This window comes from Budorcas taxicolor, chromosome 12, assembly GCF_023091745.1.
Source record: "Budorcas taxicolor isolate Tak-1 chromosome 12, Takin1.1, whole genome shotgun sequence".
NCBI lineage: Eukaryota > Metazoa > Chordata > Mammalia > Artiodactyla > Bovidae > Budorcas > Budorcas taxicolor.
In genome coordinates, this window is record NC_068921.1 from 76627362 (window position 1) to 76646639 (window position 19278).

The 19278-nt window shown below is 44.9% G+C and overlaps 1 protein-coding gene across 4 annotated transcripts in view; it reads left to right on the top strand.

The window, feature by feature from the left end:
- CLYBL (citramalyl-CoA lyase) overlaps positions 1–19278 on the top strand; it is a 227865-nt gene that overhangs the window by 324 nt on the left and 208263 nt on the right. The window lies entirely within an intron of this gene.

Below are 19278 nucleotides of genomic sequence, written 5' to 3' on the forward strand. Positions count from 1 at the left end.
AAAATGGGTACAAACATTCGACCTCTCAAACCCAGAAAACAAAACTCGCGGCCCCACACAGGGAAGCCTGGAACGTAGGGCCGGGAGGCGGCTCGCCTCCACCTGTTTGTTCACGCAGCGGTTCCCAAACTGTTTGGTCTCAGGTCTCCCTTTACTCGCTGAGAAGTTATTGAAGACCTCGAAGAGTTTTTGCTTATATCTGTTGATTTTTTTTAATTTAAAAGTTTCGTCATTTTAAAATCACAAATCCATTTAAATTGAACGCAGATTGCATCTTTAATGAAAAATATTTTTAAAAAAAGAAAAGTGGCGTGGTTTTATATTTTTTAAAATGTCTTCAGTTTAATTAAGGACAGTTGGAGTCGCATATCACCTGTCTTGGAGAAAGTTTACCTAGAAATTTCCAGGCTCATGCACAAGCCAGTTGGAAAAGGGAAGACCTCGAAGACCCTTTCACAGGTTCTCAGGGTGCCGCCTCCTCACCCCAGGTGTCCTCAGATGACGCTTTGAGAACCGCTGGTTGAGATTTGCTTGTTTGCCAGCCACATGCACATATGTGTTGCCTCATTGTTTCCTGATCACTATGGAAAGAAGCTGGGTGACTCATTTATAAAGATGAGGAAACCAGGGCTCGCAGAGGCTGACTGACAAAGCAGAGAGTGGCAGAGTTGGGTTCAAAAACCAAATCAGAGGCTCCTGCTCTGGACCTTGGTTACATCTGCTTGCTGGGTACTTCCTGACTCACTGGTGTTCCATGCCAGGAGCCACCTGGCTTGTGCATCCCACCTTCCCATTTCCTAGATCCTGGCCTGGTAATCTCTCCGGGTTCTGGGGTCAACAGTGAAGCCAGAGGAGCCCCTGAAAGGGTGTACTCAGACCCTTCCAGAAAGTCCTTTTCTGGCCTATGAAGGGGCCAGCTTCTGTGGCCTCTTCAACAATGGGTCCAGTGACCAGACCCAGTCACTGACTTCTAAGGCTCCTGGGGCTAAGCTCATAATGTACTTCATTCCTCTTAGCACGCTGGCCTATTCTCAGCACTCTTAGACACCCCACCAAGGCTGTGGCAGCGGGCTTTCATGCAGACCCCTTCCCAGGTTAAATTCTGTGGGTCCTGGCGCCTTCAGAACACACGGGGAAGGGAAAAGTAAATGTGCCCAAGGTCAGCTTTAAAAAGTCTGCCTGCAGGGGTCTTAACTTTCTATCCCAGTTGTCTAGCACTTCCGCTTCAAGCCAGTGGACTGGCTTCTGGTGGCTTTTCTCTTCTGTTTTTAGAGCATCAGCAGCGTTGCTGTTAGGCAGTTAATGAGCCCTCTTCCCGACCCTCCAGTGTTTCCCTCTGTTGCAGAGGTGTCCCTGGTGCTTCCCTGCCTTTCCTTTCTCCAGCCCAGCAGCTCTCTGGTGCTACCGACGAATTTACAGAAATACCCTACCCTCGTTGGGGGCATGTAACTGCCCACAGCTAGGAATGTCTTTTAAATCCTCTCAGCTGGCAGAGCAAAGAAATTTGTGTAAATTTCTGTAAATTTTGTAAATTTGTGTAAATAGTAATCCATGCATATGTACAGATCTAGAAATATTTCTCATGTAACCGTCTGCATCTATATTAAGCTAAAGGTGAGTTCATATTATATTCTAATCCATTACCACATGGATCATTCTAGGCTCCTCACCTGGCTTGTTTGTAAATTTTTACCTCAACAGTGAGAGACCTGGCTCCCACCATACACTATCCAGTCACTTAGTTATTCAATTTCAGTGTATATGTAGCAGTGTCTGACTTGTTAGACCATACTTCACGGGAAAAGACTTTAAAAGTCCGGAGCTTAGGTACAGTTCCTTTCCCTTTAGTCGTAGAGATTCCACTTATTTCCAGTTACTTGGGTTAGCACCTTTTCTCCCCAGCCCCTCCAGTGAGGTGATTTCATACATTTGTAAAACAGTAAGATTCTCTTTAGCCTATTGATGTGGCAGATTATATTAAGTGATTTCTGAATATTGGGCTAGCCTTGTATACCTGGAATAAATCCCACTTGGTCATGGCCTATAGTTCTTTTTATGTATACATTGTTGGATTTGATTTGTGAATATTTTTTGAGGGTTTTACATCTATATTCATGAGTTGATGTTAGTCTGTAGTTTTCCTTTCTTGTAATGTATTTATTTGGTATTGGTTTCTATATGTTTCGTCTCTTTTTTGTTCTTATGTTCTTTTACTGTTGCTTTCTTTTGCATTAAGTGAATATTTTCTTACATCATATTTTTTATTTCTTTAATGATTTTTTTCACTATTTTTTTAGTGGTTGCCCTCAGGCTATATGCCTCTTTAAAAAAGTGTGGTAAAATATGTATAACAAGCTTTGCCATCTTAACTATTTTGGGTGTACAGATTAGTGGCATTATCATATTCACAGTGCTTTGCAGACATCATCATTATCCCCTCAGTTTTTTCATCACTCCAAACAGAAACTCTGTACCTATTAACAGTAACTCCTCATTCCCTAGCACCTGGTATTCTCTAATCTACTTTCTGTCTTCTTAAATTTGCCTCTTTTAGGTATTTCATATAAGTGGAATCACACAATATTTGTCATTTTGTTTCTGGCTTATTTCACTTAGCATAATTCAAGAGTCTTCCATGGTGTGTAGCATGTATTAGAACTCCATTCCTTCCTATTGCTGGATAGTATTTAATTGTTTGTATATCACCGTATATATCTTATCAGAATCTACTTTTGATTTATACTGACTTAACTCCAGACAATAGAGAAATATTATATCTATATAGTTCCCTTTTCTTCTTTTTTAATATATGATTATTTTTACGTATTGTATGTATATAGAAAGCTGTCTCATCAGTTGTTACCTTCTTCAATTCTGGAAAATCTTTGCTTTCAGGTCACCAGGTGACACGCAGTTCCAGTCAGACTTCGCACTTTATTCAGGGGTGTCACGTGAATCCAGGAGTCTGTTCCTTGGAGTTTGGTGGCACAGTGGTTGGTTAGCAGTATCTGATAGAGGCCTTTCCAGTGAGATTGAAGAGAGTTCTGGAGGTGTCTTTTTCAAAAGATGCAATCCCCAGGTTGCAATCAGTGTGTGATGCTTAAGGTCTTCATTTCCTGAGGGCACACTGTGAAAAGATTGCTCTACCAAAACATGGTTACTTTTAACAGCACCAGTTAGGCCTTTGCAATATTAGAGTATCTCTGCTTTTATCAGCTGTGGGTCAAAAGAAGCAGGAGTCAAGTGTATTGGACATTCTGTGACTGTTCCAAAGGATGTGAGTTTATGAGTTCCAAAGGGGTGGATCTGAGATTTAGAAATATCAATGGAATGCTTTTGGCCAAAATAGTTGGAGTGTCTCTACAAGTTTTGCCAACTGAGTCTTAATAATGATGTTAGTGTGTTTAAACAAGATGATCGAGGGTGGCAAGTACAATGAAAGTGCTGTAAAACCAAACAGACAGCACATACTTGTCGAAGTGCCTGGCCAGTAAACATGGATTCCTTAGTTACTATGAAGTTTGAGAGGAATTCTGCAGGGGAAGCCTTCGGTTCAGTGGGAAACATACAGGCCGTGAGTGAAACACGTTTATATCCACTAGATGGAGTAAATGTATAAAATTCATTTGCCAGACCTCAGATGGTTCATTAAACAGGTTAAGATACCTGGGAGCAATAAGAATGGCTTCCCTGGATTGTACTTTGGACTGTGTAACAGGTGAGGCAGACACCTTCTGTGGCCTTGTTAATTTCCCCACCAGTACTGATGCATGAGGGCTATCATCTGTCAGTTGTTGTGTGTAGTCGCTCAGTCGTGTTCAGCTCTTTGCCACTGCATGCACTGCAGCCTACCAGGCTCCGCTGTCCATGGAATTCCCCAGGCAGTAATACTGGAGTGGGTTGCCATTCCCTTCTCCATCATTTGTCAGTAGACCAGTGGTTTAATGCAGGTATGGGGGTGAGGAGTGGGAATTTTAGCGTCTTGGTAGGACTGAGTTGTTGTTTTGCCCAAACCAGAGCTTTCTCTTTTTATCAAACCAACAGTTATGTAATTTCCGGATTTGTTTTCCTTTTTCTGAGGCCAGTTGTTGGGCTTCTCTAGCCAGTTTTTCTAAATGATCATTTGTGGAAATATCCCTTTGGATCATAACAGAAGTTTGGCTGCTGTTGGTCCCTTTAAGGGCAGCATTCCTTGAATTATTATCAGCAAGTTGGTACACTCTAGCTTCCAGAAAATCAAGTTTAGAGTGTCCCAGAACCTTGATAATAGCTAAAGCAGCTGGTAAGAGTATTGTATGCAACAATTCTTGAATACAGAATTGTGCAGCCCATCCCCATGGGCCAGTTTTAGGTCACCCCTGAATTTCTACCATCCCCCAAGTTCTTGTGAGCCCTTTTGCAACTAACCCTCACTCCTGCCTCCCGCCCTGTCATCCTTTTCATGTTCATATTGTCAGTAGTGACTTGCTCTCTCTGCCTGATATTTGTAGTCCTTTTTTCTCTGCTTTTTGCTTGATCAGTCTGGCTAGAGTTTTCAGTTTATTGATCTCTTTAAAGAACTGTTTTTGGTTTTATTCATTTTTCTCTGTTTTCTGTTTTCAATTTCATTGATTTCTGTCCCAATATTTATTATTTTTTGTCTTCAGCTTACCTTGGGTTTAATTTGATCTTTTAATAACCACTCGAATGGAGGATGGAGATGGGAGAAGAAGAGTGCAGAGGGGAGAAACTGTAGGGCATAGAAGAATGAAAGCAGTGAGCGAGCAAGGGGAAAAGCCTTTATAGAAGGAACGGTAAAAAGGAGGCCGGGGTTAAAAAGAACAAACTTTTGAGTGAGCATTTTGAAAAGAACTCAGAATTCTAAGAATATGTGTACTTTGTCACTTGACTTGATATTAAAAGCTCAGTGCGAAGTGTTAGGTATTTTTAAATACTTGTTGGCATCATTAGAAACTGACTTTAGTTGCCCAAATGCATAGTGAGAAGCTAAACGGGATGCTTTGGGTTATGAGGCAGAAAGAAACTTTAGTTCAGGGAGATAGAGGGAACAACTGTCTCAACTTGCCTAGGACTACTGTCCTGGTTTTAGCATTGAAGGTCCCACATTCCAGGAAGCTCCTCTGTTTCAGGCAAAGAAGGATGGTTATTTACCGTAGAGATAGAGAAAGGAAGGGCTGAAGGATGGAGTAAAGGTGATCTAAGATGGTAGACCAGAGGTCCAAGAATTGGATGTAGAGCCTTCTAGAAAGGCCTCCTAAAAGAATGAGATGGGAGGACTATGGTCAGTTGGGTCACAAAGAGTCAGACATGACTAAGCAACTAAAAGAATGGGATGGGAAAGAGTATTTGGAATGCTTTTTTTTTTTTTTTTTTGAGAAAAAAGAGCCTCCGCTAGGAGTAGGGCTGCAGAGAAGAGGTGAGAGACTCTGAGGAAATAGGAAATACCATAAGAGGGTAGATAGACCAGGCGAAGCCTGGAGGCAGGGCACATGCCCGTGGCCTGGACAGAGAAGTTGGTGGGAAATGAGGTAAAACCAGCGTCAGAACTAGTGGGCAGTAACCAAGCTGGCGAGCAAGAGCTGAAAGCGGCAGCTCGGCCTGTGCTGGGAGACGCACAGGCACGTGGGTGGTGCCTCCTGGAGCAGATGTCGCTGGAGGGAGATTCCCAGCCAGGGGCTGTGCGCCAGCAAGGCTGTGCCAAGTCTGCAGATTAGCATAAGCTTCGCTGGTGGACCCATTCCAGCTGTGTAGGGCTTCTACTCCCATTGTACCGTTCGTACATTTGTATAGAGTTTTGCTGAGGGCTAGAACCTTGAGAGGAAGGTCACTGGGTTGGCCAAGGGAGATGCTAAGGGTAGGGAGGAAAGGCGGGAATGGGAACGGAGAAACCTTCACCTGCTCACTTCCGGGCCCCACGGATCCAGAAAGGCTTGGAGGACAGTTTCATAACATGTGCTTTTCTTTATTCTACTCTGAATAACTGTAGCCACCAAAGTCTGTCCTCTCAGGGAACTCTCCTGAGCACCCCTGCTTCGTGGAATGTTTGAGTGGCATCAGCACTTCTTACGGCATGAGTATTGTTCTAGAAATACTCCATAATGGGGCAGTGAGGATGGGTATTCTCTGGTCACATCCGAGTCTGAGAGGTGAGTGCGTATGCTCGAGTGTAGGCGAGCCTCACACGGTCAGTGAGGCAGCGTCTGGGGAGGCTGACACTGCTGAGCATCAGCACTGCCTGAAGTGGTTATTTTCTCCAGCGATGGCTTTGCAACAGCCAAGGTCTGATGGATGTAATTTCTGAAAACAGCCTCTGGTCACAGTTTCCTTAACTAAGTGTTGCAGAGGCCGCTCTGTAGGAGCTGCCATTTTCTGCATGACTGATTCCCTGTGGGGAAGCCCACAGGTGCATGTGGCTGAGATGTCAGGAAGACAGGGAGAAGAAAGCTGGGCTCCTTGGGGAGTGGCTGTTGGTGGGCTTGATGAACATTCTTAAGAATGGAAGAGTTGTTAGTTGTAAAAACAAAATGCTTTCTTGCCTCTGAGAGCAGCTGGGCTGTGTTCTGTTGTTACATGTTTCCTATTTATCCTCTGTGCATTGCTCATGATCTTGACAGGTTAAGTTTAAAACTTTACTAATCGATAAAGAAAATTCCGAAGAAATAGTATTTGTGTTTTCATATAAGTCACTTGGGTGTACATTTAAATCCATTATAATTCATAAAAGTTTTTAATTTATTTCATGTTGTTACTTGAAGATACCTTATCAATTAAATAACTCATTTGAATGATAGAGACAATAAGTGGGTCCCAGAATTGACATTCCTTTCTTCCTTCTTTCTTTATCTGGCTGCATTAGTTGCTGCGCGCAGGATTTTTCTTTGGGGTGCAAGGATTCTCTAGTTGTGGTGTGTGCGCCTAGTTGCTCCACAGCATGTAGGATTGTAGTTCCCCAGCCAGGAATCGAACCCTTGTCCCCTGCATTGCAAAGTGAATTCTTAACCACCGGACCACTAGGGAAGTCCTGCTTCCTTCCTTTTTTCTTTCCTTCCCTTCTTTGTCTCATTTTCCGTTCCTTCCTCCCTTCTTTCCTTCCTTTTTCAGTTATAAGCCAGATTTCAGATGACTTTTTATTTAGTTGCTTTCATTTTATGTTTTGGTTAAAGTTTAGGATATGGCAACCCACCCCAGTATTCTTGCCTGGAAGATTTCATGGACAGAACAGCCCAGCAGACTCCAGTCCATGGGATGGCAAAGAGTCAGACGTGACCAAGCACATACACACTAATCTTCGAGCATTGGTGTTTACTGTTGTTCCACAGCCATCACATATATATTTCTCTGTATATAGCTGCAGTTGTTCATTGTGTGTGTTTCCAGGTTTGTTTGTTTTTCTTAAGAAATGCACAGATAAATGTCCCTATATTCAGGTCTCTGTGGCTACCCTTACTTAAGTTCTTGGAGGTGATCTTCTGTGTGTGAACTTGCTGGGTGAAAGAGTGTGGACATCATAAGCCTTTTGATGCTTGTTGTCAGATTGCCCTCCAGAAATGGTGCTGGATATATCTGGATTGCAGTATGTCTTTTGGAGGCCTACTTGCACGTTTTCCTTGGCATCAGTAGACTCATGCACAGTAAAATAAGCAGAGACTGTCTTTCCTGCTGGTCAGACAGCTAGTGGTGCCGGGTCTAGAGAGAGCCCCATCTCCTGACTGTAACCACTGGTGGCTTTTCCCTCTGTGGCCTCAGTGTCACACTGACCCAGCCTACAAGTGTTTCTGTAAACAGCCACGTAGTTAAACTTCTACTAAGTTCTTTTCAGAACTACTCTGCATGTAACGTCTTCCTCTAAGGCTTTGAGACTGACAAAAGTGCTTGATTCCATAATAAAGGAGCCAAAACCAATTTCCATGAGAAAGTAAGGATTCCATTTTAATAGGCTGCTTGATATGAACAAGTCTGTCTGAACTGTTTCCCCATGCTGTATTCTCTTTTTTAACATAAACAATTTCCCACAGTAAATTGATAAGTGCCAAAAAGAGGTTATAAAACTATACATATAATATGATTTCAATCTTTCTGACGAACTTCGTATGGGATTGTATATAATATACAATCTATACACATAAATGCAAAGTAAAAGTTTCTAAAGTTTATACTCCAAAATGTAAAATGTAACCATCATTTACTCCATGCTGTATTTCTGACCAAGAAAGCAGAGTGACCAGAATTCTCTGTAAGTATATGTAGGTCTCTTCTATTATTGATATTTAGAGCCCCCCAATACTGAAAAATTGTAAAGACAGCACTTGCCACCCCTAGTAAAATTAGCGTTAAAATTTAGTGGTAGATTGTGTTTGCCTTTTAGCTGTAAGTTGTACTTTGCCAAAAAAAAAAAAAGTGCATTTTAAAACATGAACCTTCTAAAAGTTTATCTAGTCATTTTACATCATTGCATACATATGTATATGTTGCACAACCTTACAAGAAGTGCAGGCTTATTTTAAAGCACTTCCACTTGACTTGTCTTACTTAATCTCACAGGATTCTTTGTGAGCAGGATGATATGCCCACTTTACTTTTTGGCCAAAAACCAAAATTTAGGAGGGAAAAAAAATAATCCGTGCCCGATGCTGTTTTCATATGGAGACACTGGAGGGCGCTCTAACAATGAACGATGTAAGTTGTCTCCTGAGAGACGTGCATCTTAGTAAAAGATAGGGGAATTGGTTTTCCTGTTCATTTTAAGGTGAATGAAAGACACATAGATGTAGAAGGCATATTTCTTTCTATACTGACCTATAAACGGTCCCTTTGACAATTTCAATTCCGTTCAGTCGCTCAGTCGTGTCTGACTCTCTGCGACCCCGTGGATATGACAGTTTATGAGACATTTAAGAAGCAGCTCTGGGCTTCTTTATCGGCCCCTCCCTCCTCTTGCCCCTTCCAGCTCCTCAGGGTCGTGGGTCAGCCCGCAGCACTCTGTCCCTTTAAGTCTGCTTAGACGTCAACCGTTGGAGGGGTCTTTCCCGACGAAGCACAGCCTCACCCGCTACACTCCCTCGTCTCGCCCCGCTGGTGTCTTTCTCCGTTGCACTCGCTTCCACCTGCCGTTCTGTGTGCTCACCTGTTTGTAGGTTGTCTGCCCCACCCCCAGCCTCCGTGTTCCTGAGAACATGGGCTTGGTCTGTTTATCCCGCTGCTCTGTACCTTGGCCCTGAAGCAGTACCTGGCCCCAGTAAATGCCCGATAGAGATTTGCTGGATGAAAGATACTGCATCTGGAGATTAGTGCCTTTTTTATTGTGGTAAAAATACACATAACATAAATTTACCATTTTAAGCACTTCAAAGTGTACAGTTCAGTGGCATTAAGTACAGTCACCTTTTTTTTTTTTTTTAACAATCTTCACCACCATCCGTCTCCAGAACCTTTTCCTCATCCGAGACTGAAACCCTGTACCCATTGAACAGTGACTCCCCATCCCCCTACCCCCATCCAGTAACCGCTAGTCTGTCTTACAAATGGCTATTCTGTATTCTCCTGTGAGTGGAAGCAGGCGACGTTTGTCTTTTGCATCTGGATTATTTCACTTAGCATAATGTCTTGAAGGTTCATCCATATTATGGGGAATCAGAATTTCCTTCCTTTTTAAGGCTGGATAATATCTCATTATGTGTCCATACCACACTTTGTTTATCTGCGAATCCATCAGTAGACCTTTGGGCTACTGCCACCCTTTGGCAATTGTTAGTGCCTGTTTTAGACAGAGCACAGAAGCCCGGTATTAAGGGTTTGAGTCTAAAGTGGGTTTCTTTGAAACAATGATAACATCTTTAAATTGTACCAGTGAGTCACAGGTCACCCTTGGGTGATTTCTGCCTTCACGAAATAGTTCAGATTAAAGGAGAAAGTATTCAAGCTCCTAAAAGTTGGACTTGGTCTAATATCTCTTATTGATGCTATTCAGGGTTTTCTTACAAGTCAAAAAAGAAAAAGCAGTTTACAAGATCAGATTTCTAACTCTGTTATGAGCAGGAAGACCCTGGATAGATCCTCTAGGGTTCCAGTCCAGCGCTGACCCTGCTGTTAGCCCTTGACCTCATTCAAGGCCCTTGTCTAAACTGATCCTTATTTTCTCACAGTTAAAACAAAGAGGGTGGACTAGACGCCTCCTGCCTACTGACATTCCGTAATCTAGGAAGGAATTATTGACCTCAAGCAAGAGGACTTTGGAGAATTCAGAAATATGAAATACATGGCTTTTTTGAGCTATGGGTTATTTTGGTCCATTTGAGTTCAATTTGACCAGAGATTGAGGATAATAAAAGCTCTGCTTCCCCTAAATTTAGGGGCACAGCCTGCATCGGTTGATTTGTACCCTTCCCTCCTGCCATCTTGGGAGATGTTTGTTCATGCGTTATTCATCCTCATGCTTTAGGTCTCAGGTGTCAGGAGGTGTTTTCACCGTTTCCCCCTCTCTGTCTGCAGTAGGGACCTCTGGCAGGCGCTCTGTCCAAGCCCTCAATCAAGTGACTGCTGACTGCCGCAGTACAGAGGGGCTGTGATTCTGAAGTAATTGGGGTGTAGTGGGAATACAGAGCCTAGAAGAACTCAGGAGTAAGAAGAGGCATGTGTCCTAAATTAGTGTTATCTGCAAGAATGACTCGGAAAAGTAAAGGTGTGACTTCTGCTTTCATCCCATCCCCCTCGAGCTTCCTCCTGCCCCACAAATGCCCCAGTGCTCGAAGCACAGTGTTCTTAGTTCTTCTGGTCAGCTGTTCACCTAGTGATGCCCAGAAAGGGGGAAAGTGCTGGTCCTTCAGTCGTGTTCGCCTCCTGGTGACCCCATGGACTGTAGCCCGCAAGCCTCTCCTGTCCATGGGATTGTCCAGGCAAGAATACTGGGATGGGTTGCCATTCCCTTCTCTAGGGGATCTTTCCAACCGAGGGTGCAGCCCAGGTCTCCTGCACTGCAGGCGGATTCTTTACCGTCTGAGCCACCGGGAAAGCCCAGTGATGCTCAGAGACTGACAAAACCAGCGTGTGCGAACCTGGTGTGCTGCCCCACCCAAGCGCAGCACATTTTAACAAACGTCCTACCTGCAAGAGCCGGCCGGCACAGAGAATCTTTCCTCTGCCAGGGAAGCAAGTGTGGGCATCAGAGAGGCTTGAGGTGTCCCTCCCCCATCCCCCATCCTCTGGACAAAGGTCCAGCCTGTGAGTTTGGGTCATCAGTCTCTCCTGTGCTGTAGAACAGTCTGGATTCACCAGGGGTCTGGACACATGCCTGAGAGTGGGGAGAAGCCTTACTCTCAGCAGCCCCACACTCACAGTCGCGTACCCACTTTTTGCCCAGCTTCCTACAGCTGGCCTCCAGTCCTCCGACCCGTCCCCCCAGATGGCATCAATTCCCTGGTGCCCTCCAGCGGTCTGCTGCGTGGACCCCTCGGGATGGCGGCACAGGCCCCCTCATACCTCACCCACCTTGCCAGTGTTCCTCCCATCACCTTGGGCCATTCGGCCAGAACCCTCACCTTCTCCACACCCGCCGAGCCCCGTCCCCTCTCTGATTCGCTCACACTCTTCCTCCCGCCTCTTACCTCAGGACCGTCACAGATGCCACTTCCTCCTCGAAGTCGCCCTTCCCCAGACTCTGAGGCAGCAGCCCTCTGCCCCTTCCCTCTGCAACGCAGCCCCTCTGACAGCGCTCGCCCCTCTGTCCCTTCGTTAAGGGCATCTCGGGCCCGACTCCCCGTCGTCTGGGGCGCCCTCATCTCTCCTCCCACCCATGCCCTGTCTGTTGCCAGGCCTGTTGATTCTCTTCTTCAGCTGCCAACTCTTCCCCGCTGTGTTAGTTTCCTATTGCTGTAACATTATCACAAACTTGGTGGCTTAAAACAGTGCAGAGTTTTTACTTTACATTTCTGGAAGTCAGGAGTCTGCAGTCGGCTCCAGTGGGCTGAAACCAAGGTGTCAGCGGAGCTGCACCCCTTTGTGGAGGCCTTGGGGGAGGACGGTCCATTTGCTCCTCTGGCTTCTAGCACTGCCCAGATATTTTGGCTTGTGGCCCCTTCCTCCGTCAAGAGCCAGCAGCCGTGGGTCAGATCCTTCTCAGGCTGCCATTTCTCTGGTTCTCTTGCTTCTGCCTCATCCTTCCACTTACAAGGATGTTTGTGTCTATGCTGAGCCTACTGGATGATCCAGGCTAATCTCCCCGTCTCGGGGTCATCTGATTAGCAACCTTAATTCCACTTGGCCGGTGTAACCTGCCACATTCCTGGGCTCCAGGAGTTAGGCCAGGGATGTCTTTGGGGGCCATTATTCTGCTTGCCACGTCTGCTCTCCCCTCTTCAGGTTTGAGCTCATGGAGTAGCTTTGTGATTGATCTCCTGCCTCACCACCCTCCTCGCCTCCCATGTTACGTGCCGCCTGCAGAGGTACTGGCATGTATATTCTATTATCAAGACTTGTTGGGTCTGCCTCCAAAAATGTCTCGTGGTTCTCTTTGTCTCCAGTGTCACCTTTCAAGTGAGCATCTCCCATCTGGACCTCTATGAAGGGGGTCTTGCACATCCACTATACCCCTCCAACCCATTTTTTTAAATTGAGGTAACATTTACATAATATAAATTAACCATTTTAAAGTATACAGTGTAATACATTTAGTGTTGTACAACTATAATCTCTATTCCCAAACATTTTCATCACCCCCAAAAAACCCTGTGCCTGCCAGCAGCCACTCCCTAGTCCTCCTCCTCCAGCTCCAGGCAGCCACTAGGCTGTTTCCTCCTCTTTTGGATATCTCATACAGGTGGAGTCATGCAGTATGTGGCCTTGTGTGACTGGACATTTTCAACTAGAATAACAGTTTTGAGATTCATCCGTATCTGTATCATGTATCAGTCAGTATTCTGCTCCCCATTATGGCTGACCAGTATTGCATTGTAGGCAGATGCTAGTTGTAGTTTTGTAGGTATAGGCTATATTCTGTTTATCCATTCATCAGTTGATGGACATTTGACAGATGTCAATGGTGCTGTTGTAAACATCCATACACAAGGATTTGAGCACTGGTTTTAAATCCTTTTGGACGTGTACCTGGGAATGAATTGCTGGGCCACGTGGTAAATCTGTGTTTAACTTTCAGAGCAACCACCAAACCGTTTTCCACAGCGGCTGCCCTGGCCACTGGGCGGTTCTGCTGGCTTTGCACAAGCGTTCCAGTTTCTCTGTATCCTTGCCAGCACTTGTTATTTTCCATTGCTTTCATTGTCGCCATCCTAGTGGTGTGGAGTGGTGTCTCCTTGTGGTTCCTCTAAACTAGTTTTAAATACACAAGTTGGTTCATCTCACTTCACTGCTTAGCACCCTTCCAGCGCCCTCCTGTGGCCCTCCAGGGTGTGTCTGTTCTCACCCCTTCTCTGTCTCACTTCTCACCCCCTCCCACCATTCTCACACACTCATCCCAGCATCATCACCATCTCTTGCTTCCTTAAGCGAGGAAGGCTTTGAGGACCAGTGGGGTTCAGACAGTTTCCCAAGACCCTAGACCTGAGACAGAGCCCCGGCCTTGCCACTGACTAGCCAGCTCCTTCCGGTCCCCTCATCTGTAACAGGGGCCCATGATAGCACAGAAAGTGGTTAGAATGAAATGAAATGGGCGCTGGGCATGGTGCCTGGCTCATAAGAACACCAGTAAACAGTGGACGTAAGAGAAAAAAAGAAGATAGATGCGTGAAGCCATGCCCGCACTCCCCTCAGCCCCATGGGCTGAAGCATGCCCGCCCTCACCCCCCTTTCTGCCCTCGGCCTCTAATCCCTCGTCACATCTTCAGTTTAGTCTCAGGATGTGGATGGGTGCACTTCCTTCTTATGATTGGTCTCTTCCACGAAGCTGGAATCTCTGCGTTCACCCCTCTGTGCTTGTGCCCAGCACAACGTCTGACGCATAGTAGGTGCTTAGTATAAAATTCCTGCGTGAAAAAAAAATCATCAGATAGTCACAGTAAACAGTTCATTAATTATCCACTTGACATGAGAGGGTGGAAAGGCAAGCTTTTTTGGTGTGAGTGTGGGTGTATGTATGTTTTCCTCGATTATAGATTTGTCTAAACATTGCTGCTAATTTAAGATGTCAAATCTGAAGGTTCTTTCTTGGCTTGAGTTTTTGAACACAGTCCAGGGCTGTTTTCAGCCTCCTCAGTATTCTCCTTTTTGGGAAAGAGTTTTCGAAAGCATAAAGGGGGTGTCTTCTGTGCGTGCTTGCCTACAGGATTCATTTACCAGCGCGAGCTGTGGGGAGGGGGAGATGAGATCTTGCTGGTAGTACGTGGCTGTGACCCAGCATGGGGGGTCACTGGGAGAACCCCCTCAGTCCAAGTCTGTGGAATTGAAAGCGCTTCCTCAGCCAGGGTTTCTGTCCCAGGTACATTCCGTTTATTTCAGAATTTCTCACCTGTGGAACACACTTGTTTTCTTCAACTCAGCCTCTGGAAGGTGTATTAAAGAAAAGTCCATGGTCTTTCAGCTCAATGGAGGAACTTTAGCAGCTTTTATTCGGAAATCTTTTCTGCTTCTGTTTTCCCCGCTACCCCTCATCATTCCCCTCTCCCTGCCCAGATAGCCCGGGGTGTCAGCTGAAGTGAGGTGTCACAGGAAGCGTGCACCTCCCACTTTGATTGTGGACTCCTTCTGGCCAGCACTGGAGTTACTGAGTTGCTGTTGGAAGAGTCTCTCATCTTCTCCATCCAGAATTCAGGAAGTCATGGTTGGATCTGGGGCAGAATCCCCCCATTCGGGAGGCCCGCTGTGCTCTGTGCTCCTGGAGGACAAGGTGCCACCTTCCTGGATTCCTGTGCCAGCACAGCGCCTCGGTGGAGTGGGGCGACTAGCTCGCGAGTTTCTAAAACCAGCTGGATGGCTCCACACGTTTTGTTGTGTGTGGAAGCCGCTGAGCATTAGCAACTAGCCAGTGACCAGCTGTGATGAGCAGTTTTTAGGCTCCACAAATGTCTAATGTGCTAAGTGAGGACCCCAGGCCTCAGCTGAAGAAACGACTTTTAAAAATGGAAATAGGACTGTTGACACAGGTGCCTTTTACTAATTAGTGTACTGTTTCTGAGGAATTAGTAGCAATGTTAGCATTTCCAGGATTGCTGTTAATGAGGGATGAGGAAACTTATCTTTTTATTTCCACAACCATATGGTTTACTGCTTGATGTGATTCTCTCACTCGCTCTCAGTGTTTTTAAATTTGATTTTTATTTTAGTTAGGATAAAAGCATTTTTTAGCAGATCTCATTGATTTTATTATGCAGGTAAATGGGAAAAGTATTTTCCTTCATAGAACGGTTTTTCCAACAGGAAATTCTGTCTCATATCAATGGTATTCTTTTTAAGTAAAAGACCCTTTAACACATCTCTTTTAATTATTCAGTCATTCATTTATACTTTCTCCTGAAAAGAATGAGAACTATATCCCTGCTAAGTCCTAGGCCGCTGCCAAGAAGGGGGAATGGGAGAAAATTTCCCAAAGGTCTTTTCGGTGGCAGGCACCTGGAGGTCCTTTATTTGGTACATTTCATGTCAGATAGGGACTTCATTCTAAGAAGTGTATCATCTAAATGGGAAGAGAGGGGGAGTGCCTTCAGAGGACTTGGGGTCCATTCACAGGGAAGTGGACCTCTGAGCAGCTCTGGAAGGATCACTGGAGAGGGCAAAGCCTTCCTGGCCGAGGAACTGTATGTGCAGAGCCCAGCAGGGGCTGTCAGACGGGTCCCTGTGGGGTGTGGGTGCCTTGTGGCAGCAGGGCTGGACGTGAAGCTCGCTGACCAGTTGGGGTCAGGCTGTGAAGGGCTTCTAAGACCAGACCAGGATTTCAGATTTACATCCCGTCGGTAACCCGGAGGCAGTGGAGATGTTTCAAGTCTCTCAGCCTTCAGCAAGTGAACTCTTCACTCTGTGCTCTGGGCTAGGTGGTAGTCCCATGTCATTTCAACTTCTTGCCTCTTTCGTTTCTTTTAATTACATTCAAAATGTGCTGGGACACCTCACGGGAATAGAGAAAAAGGGACGAGGCTCTGCAGCCTGTGAGGCAGGCCAGCCCATCCTCTCCTTCCAAGGCACTTACTATATTTAAATACTCCTAGTTACTGGGAGCCTTCAGGTGACTTCATTTCTCTGAGCGCTCTCCACTTCGTTTCCAACATCTGTAGTTAATTTCTTAAGAGACCTTAATGAGAAACTTCAAACAATTTAAATGTCAATTACCAAAAAAGTGAGGTTTTCAAGTTCCAGTAATCTGCCTATATTGGTTGTTGGAACACAATCCCAGGTGGATGTAATTTAAGACAGATGCCATTCCAGAGCTTCAGTTACAAAGAACTTATGTATTTCCAGGACTAACAAACCGGGTCTGTTGCCACTACGCTTAGAGGACTGTCTACCGTTCTGGCTTCTCTGGCAGGAGCTCGGTTCAGGGCAGTCACTCTGGCTCTGTTTTGGCTGGTGCTTTTGAATCTGAAAAGATCCAAGAGCTACTATGTATATAAAAACATGTTGAGAATACAGTAGGTGCTGCAGTAAATCCAAGTTTTAATCCTACACGTTTGAGAGGAAAAGAGTATTTGTGTTGTTCTTTATTGTAGATTTATCCTTCATGAAAGGGTTAATCTTAAATTTCTGACTGAGAAATCCTGACCTGTTTGTTTCTTGCCACTTGCATTTTCCCCCTCTGTGTTCCTTCCTTTGCCTCTATTTTTGATTAGGATAAAATGCCCGAAGAAAGAGTTGGATATGGTGATGAGCATTATTTTAACAGAAAGTAAAACGGAAAGCATGCAGAATAAATTAACCTTGTATTTTCTCTGCAGGTCACTTAGTGGGTGTTACATCCTTTGTCGTTTGTGCTACAAAGTAAATAATTTTTGGCAGCTAGTTTGGTTTTCACCACTTCTAAGCCTATGACAAACGATCTTAGAAGAACTTTGGTCTTAAAAAGGGAAGCTTTTTGTGTGTGAATTTTAAGTTTGAAGGCTTTTGAACATATAAGCCATTTATGTGGAATTTTGTTTTATTTGAATGTGAAATTTTTTTTAAGTTTTGAAAGTAGTTAAAGCCTGCCATATTGAACTGTTTTTACATTTAGACATTTACGTTAGTTTGCCTTTTCTATTTTTTAAAAGGTACTGAGAAACATCCTCAGCTCCCACCACTAAGCATTCATTATTTATTAGCTGCTTTTGAAAACTGTGAAATTGCTCTTAATTGTATAGTTTTAGGCTTTTAAATTCCCCTAGGAGAAATAATGTTGTAAATATTTTTAGATTTATTAATACCATCTACGAAGAGTTGACTCATTGGAAAAGACTCTGATGCTGGGAGGGATTGGCGGCAGGAGGAGAAGGGGACAACAGAGGATGAGATGGCTGGATGGCATCACTGACTTGATGGACATGAGTCTGAGTGAACTCCGGGAGTTGGTGATGGACAGGGAGGCCTGGCATGCTGCAGTTCATGGGGTTGCAAAGAGTCGGACACGACTGAGCGACTGAACTGAACTGAACTGAACCCATTTATCTATTTAGCCTGTCATAAATCACTTCCAGAGGTAAGAAATAGTCATACAAAGTTAGATGTATCTGAACATGTGAACTTCATGTATTTGTGGATAATCAGCCCTGGTTTAAAGGTTTCTTTCAGAATCGGCTCATCAGTGCTGATTTGGCATGTGGTGTGTGGTTGAAACTTCAGATGAATGCAGAGGCTCTGAACTGTGCAGTGCACAGGACGTTTTCCTTAAATGCTGACACGACCTCTTTTCTAAGTAGAGTGATCTGATCTTGGTGGTGTGAGACACAGGCATCATATATTGGGTTGGCGAAAAAGTTCGTTTGGGTTTTTCTGTATCAGCATATGGAAAAACCCGAAGGAAGTTTTTGAACAACCCAATATGATATGTTCAAAATGGATGATTGTCTGGCTTACCTGACTGAAATGTGAAATGGAACATTTTCTGGAAGTTACTTCCCAACATGCAGATTGACTGATACCCACTAAATGTATCAGTTCAGTTCAGTTACTCAGTCAGGTCCAACTCTTTGCGACCCCATGAATCACAGCACACCAGGCCTCCCTGTCCATCACCAATTCCCAGAGTTCACCTAAACCCACGTCCATTGAGTCAGTGATGCCATCCAACCATCTCACCCTCTGTCATCCCCTTCTTCTCCTGCCCTCAGTCGTTCCCAGCATCAGGGTCTTTTCCAGTGAGTCAACTCTTCGCATGAGGTGGCCAAAGTATTGGAGTTTTAGCATCAGCGTCAGTCCTTTCAATGAACACCCAGGACTGATCTCCTTTAGGATGGAATGATTGGATCTCTTTGCCATGTCAAAATGTACGGGGTCAGCGGTTTTGTCAACTTCGTAAGTGTAAAGTTAGGAAATGAATTTGAATTCCCTCTCTGTGCTGAGGGACTTGGTGGCTTACTCCTGCTTTCTCTAAGTAACATAGTAGAGCCTGTTTGGCTTCAGTAGCAGCCTTGGGAGTTAAAGCCATCATTTGAAACCCTGAGTGGAAAAGTTGGAAAAGTCAGGAGGCCAGGAGTGAGAGACAAGTCTTCATCCTTTCCCTGGTGGCCCCTCACCTGCGAGTTCACACCAGGGTGGTAATAAAATTGTAGGAGCTCATTTTATGTGAAACCATTAGCAGCCTGAGAATTTGGGGCAAGCTTCCTCTCATAGTTTAAGACACTGGAAGGTGTCATTTATAAGCACGGAGGGGCTGAAGGAAGGCAGAACAGGCTTGTAAACCTTCGCTTTAGGCTCTGGACGGCGGTCAGTCCATAATACAGCTTCTAGTCTTGGGTTATCAGAATCTCAAAGGTGCCTTTAAGCATTTAGGGCAAATCCCATTGAGACATCTGACTGCAAAGGCCGAGACAACGGCCAACTCTTTCCTACTTGTTGTGAAGTTGCATTTTCTTACTCTGCCTTCGTGAATGAGGGTGGAAAGGAAACGGGCCCTGCTACAAGTGGAACAAGTGTAACTGAATACTTTTCGTTAAATTAAAAATAAATGTGGGCTCTGATGACAGTTGCCTCACGGCCAGTATGGAGGTTTTACCTTGGAACGGCTATTCCTGTATGGTTCTGGCACTTTTGTGTGGCTGACTAAATTCCCAGGCTGGGGCAGGTGTGTGGGACGGAGAGGGGCCTTAGCGAATGGAGAATGGGGAACCATTTCCAGCTTCCATTGGCTCGGGAGGTGGAGAGTCACCG